Raw genomic sequence first — 4,796 nt, 5'->3', positions numbered from 1 at the left:
CACACACACACACACACACATTTTTCCCCACGTGCTGCTGAGTTGGATTTGATTCATAGAGACATCTCTAATAGGTTTTCCTAGGTTAAAATCTTAGGAGAGGAGGCTTTCCATTTTTCTCTTGCTGAGAAGGTAGTAGGTTAAATTCTCAATTTAGGATTGGCATCTCACCTTCTCAACACTAAGATATGTGGTTTGGGAGAGGATATTTTTACATTTGTTCTAAATATGTATGTGTTGTTGTTGTGTACCTTTGAGTCAGAACTGGCCCATACCTGAACCTATAGTGGATTTTAGGAGGCAGTTACTCACACAGGGAGAGATTAGGCTTCCTTCTCCTGTGAAACAGCTGGCATATTTTGAGATGTGCCTGTGGGATTGCAAAACAGATTCTTACCACTAGGCTAGCAGAGCTCCCAAAATATATATATATAGTAGTAATACATGAAGGGGGGAAAATAAAAGCAACAAAACCCAACAAATCTCTTATCTATAACTAACCACTTTGAGGGAAGGAATCACTGACATGGGAAGTCAGGAGAGATAGGAGAGGCTCAGGACCATATTATCACTGCACACAAAGGTGAACTACCAGAGCATTCCAGAAAGAAATCATTTTACATTCTGTATTGCTGAGTATCTATTGAGGTTTTAAAATCCTGTGATCAAAGATACATCTATTGCCTCTGCACATCTGGAGAATTAAGGACACACAGAAACAATTATCTCAAAAAATCAATGGGTATTTTGCATATCTGCTCCAATAATCTTGATTCTAAAGGAACTTTGTGCATAGGTGGAACTGTTTGTTACTTTAAAATGGATCATTGTAAAAAAATATAATAAAATAAAATGGATCATTGTAGATGTTTTTGAAGAAAATGAATGAAAAATGAAAAACAGAACTTAAAAACATAAATATAGCCATACTTTTTTAATTTAATAGTAACTGATGAAACCCCAAAGACTATGAAAAATGTAATTGTTTACATCTTGAAATCCTTCAACTAAACTTATTTCTATGATTCAACTTACAGCCTTTAGATCAACAGGAATAAAAATGCACATAAAAAATAAAAAGGGAGTAAAATAAGAAGTAACCATACTTCTCCAATAAATAGAAAAATGTCAACAAGCTAATCCTACAACCTCTAGAAGAAAGGAAAAAATATGGGTAAGGGCTGAAATCAATGGGATAGAACACAGAAAAAAATAATTGAAAGTGTAGAGAGTATTATGTTGAGTAAAATAACTCAGTCACAAAGGAAAAATACTGCATAAGATTAGTACTGTGAGAAGAGAAGGGTGACTTGAGGTGTGTGGGGGGAAGCAGAAGAATAGAAATGGAAGTGGTAGATACAGAACACGACAATGTCAGGTAAGTAGGATCGATTTGGAAAGAATAGATAAAAAGATGATAAAGCTATTGCAATTAGCAAATAGGAACGAGATATACAACATACACACACACACATTTAACTGCTTAAAAGGCAAAGGGGCAAAGGCATGTGGAAGAAGCAATAGGTAATCACTAGGACAGCAGAGATTAGTGAGGGGATGACAGGGGAAGATAAAGGAAAAATGCAATGGGAACTTGAGGAGATGGGTATGTAAAGCATAATAAATCAATGTTGTTGTTTTGAGTTGTTGAGACTGACCCAATTCATACTTAAATCATTAGTAGATTTTCAGAGATAGTCGACAGAACAAGAAGAGTTTGTCATCCTTCTCCCATAGAGCAGCTGGTGAGATCAAATCCTGTGGCTTTGGGATGCAGTGCAGCTTCTTACCTCTAAGTCACCAGAGGTCCCTTATAGATCAATAGTAAATTATTATATAAAGCATAATGTGCAGAACTGATTGCATTAAAATGTATAAAAATGAAACAATACGTGTGAGTTATTTCATAAAATTGAATGATGGTGTAAAAAAAATATTTGTTGTTGTTGTGTGCCTTTAAGTTGCCAGGGACTCATAGCGACTCCATGTACAACAGCCATAAACCCTGCTCTATCACTTGCCAGTCTTATTGTCTCTGACACACCTGTCCCCATTACCCAGTGACTGAATCAATCCATCTCATTGAGAGTCTTCCTCTCCTGCACTGTTCCTCTATCTTCCCAAGCATGACATTCCCTCCCCCCGCCCCAGGGACTGATCCCACCTTCAACATGCCCAGAGTATGTCAGATGGAGCTTCAGAATACTTGCCTTTAAGGAGCAGCCTGGCTTCACATTCTCCAGGATGAACTTGTTTGTTCTCCTAGCAGTCCATGGCATATTCAACACTCTTCTGCAGGACCACAGCTCAAAGGCATCAACTTTCTTTATTTTATCCCTAGTCATTGTCCAGCTCCCTGATGCATAGCAAGTAATTGATATCATTGCTCTGCATTTCTTTGGAGAAGTCTCTGACAGCAGACTTTCCCAATGCAATTCGTCTTTTAATTTCCTGGCTACTGGTACCAAGAGTGTTGATTGTAGAGCCAAGCAAACTGAAGCTGTCAACAATCTCAATCTCTTCATCATCCATCATGATGCTGCCAATTGACTGAGAGGTGAGAATTTTTGTTTTCTTGATGTTGAGCTTCAATCCATATTGAAGGCTGAAGTTCTTGACACTCCTCAGCAAGCACTTCAGGCTCTCCTCAGTTTCAGCAAGCAGGGTTATGTCATCTGCATAACACAGATTGTTTATGAGTCTACCTCCAATTTTGATGCCACACTTCTGCTCATAGTGCCCAGTCTCCTGGATAATTTGTTCCACATATAGATTTAAAATATACGGAGATAGGGCCCATCTTTGATGCACACTCTCCCCAATTTTGAACCATGTAGTGTTTCCTTGCTCTGTTCTGACAACTGTTAAAAAACATATAACTTAAAAAAATTAAAATGTTTTTGTTGTTATGTGCCATTGAGTCGCTTGCGACTCATAGAGACCCTATGTTCAACAGCCCTAAACTCTGCTCTGTCCTGTGCCAATCGCACTGTCTCTGATAACACCCATCCCGATTACCCCAGTCACTGAATCAATCCACCTCATAGAGAGCCTCCCCCTCCTGCGCTGTCCCTCCACCCTCCCAAGCATAATGTCCCTCTCCAAGGACCAGTCTCACCTTACAACATGTCCAAAGTATGTTAGACGGGGCCTCAGAATCCTTGCCTCCAGGGAGCCACCTGTATTATCCCTTTTCAGGATGAATCTGTTTGTTTTCCTAGCAGTCAATAAGTAAAGCAACAACAACAACAACAACAACACAACAACCCAAAAACAAGTAGGCTACAAATCAGCTGGTTCATATGAAACCCAAAAAAAAACCTGAAGAAAATTTTATAACAACCACAAAAGCTAGAACATAATTTTGAGTTTATTCTATGTGAATTTAGAAACCATCTTAAGAATATATTTTAAATATTGAACAACAATGGCCCAAGATTGGACTCTTATGATGTGAAATCTAGGACAGCACCCATGAACAAAACAAATTGTCATTAATGACAGGAAAGACAAAAGTCTGAAATGGAAATTTAAGAGACTCTGAAACATATTCTTCAAAGTAGGGAAGCCACAATGAGGGATATTATGTAGCACGATGCTGCTTAAACAGAAGATTTACAAGAAAAGTTTGAAGAGATGAGCAAGTATAATGAACTGGGAAAAACCTGGAGTTATAATACCAAAGGATTCTTTGGACAAAGAATTTGAAAGAGGGGGGGATAAAGCAAAAGATTTTGGAAAGAATACACAAATTGATGTATCATAAATAATTGGCCAACAGTGAATAACTTCATAAGTATCATTTGATTGATGACCAGTGGTACTAAAGAAATAAGTTCAAGTGACACTGAAGGTATTCTTGCCAAGCCAGACTCCAGGAGTCCAATAGGCAATGAACTCCAAGATTCTCCTAAGCTTCATCATAATCCTGATGTTATAGACCATGAAGAATTTTATTCACTGCATATACTTTAAACAATATGACTAATATGTGAAAAGGGAAGGGAAGAGGGAAGGGAAGGAGAAAAGAGAAAAGAGCTAGGAGAGGAGAAATGAGGGGAAGGGGAACTGAGAAAGTAAAGTAGAGGGAAAGGACTGGAGGGCATGTGGAGAAAAAAGGAGAGCTATGTGATTATTCCCTGGAGAAATTATCAGATTGTGGATGCCCAGGCCACAACAGGAAACAACTTCACCCTATAACTGCACCTGCTCTCAGATCTTCTGTGCTCTAGGCTTCCACAGAGAAGTTTGTGTCTGGATTCTAACAGATTTTCCTTCACTGTGTCTCTTGTGCAGTAATACATGGCTGAGTCCTCAGTTCTCAGACTGTTCATCTGCAGATACACCATGTTCTTGGTATTGTCTCTAGAGATGGTGAATCAACCCTTCACAGATTCTGTGTAGTATGTGCTACTGCCATCCTTATTAATATGTGAGACCCACTGCAGTCCTTTCCCTGGCGCTTGGCGAACCCAGTACATCCAATAGTTACTGAAGGTGAACCCAGAGGCTGCACAGGAGAGCTTCAGAGACCCTTCAGGCTGCCTTAGGTCTCCCCCAGACTCCACCAGTTGCACCTCACACTGGACACCTGCAAACACAATGATAGTCTCATCAGGAAAACCATTACACATGTACATTGTTTCACTCATGCTCACTCACATAAAATTGTTCTCTACAAAATTACCTTTTAAAATAGCAACAAGGAAAATCCAACTCAAGAGAGACATAGTGACTTGTCTGTGTTCAGCCCTGGTTCCTGAATGAGGACACCTGAGCTTCTGGAGCTCCTCTCC

General features: G+C 39.3%; 1 pseudogene; it reads right to left on the bottom strand.

Moving 5' to 3' along the window:
• LOC102852894 overlaps nucleotides 1-4,730 on the bottom strand; it is a 20,068-nt pseudogene extending 15,338 nt beyond the window's left edge.
• Nucleotides 4,731-4,796: the final 66 nt, after the last annotated feature.

This window comes from Elephantulus edwardii, unplaced genomic scaffold (assembly GCF_000299155.1).
Source record: "Elephantulus edwardii isolate Elephantulus edwardi_28Jun2011 unplaced genomic scaffold, EleEdw1.0 scaffold00325, whole genome shotgun sequence".
NCBI classification, from domain to species: domain Eukaryota; kingdom Metazoa; phylum Chordata; class Mammalia; order Macroscelidea; family Macroscelididae; genus Elephantulus; species Elephantulus edwardii.
The sequence above is the reverse complement of the archived record's forward strand: the minus strand, read 5'-3'. Positions and strand labels throughout refer to the sequence as shown.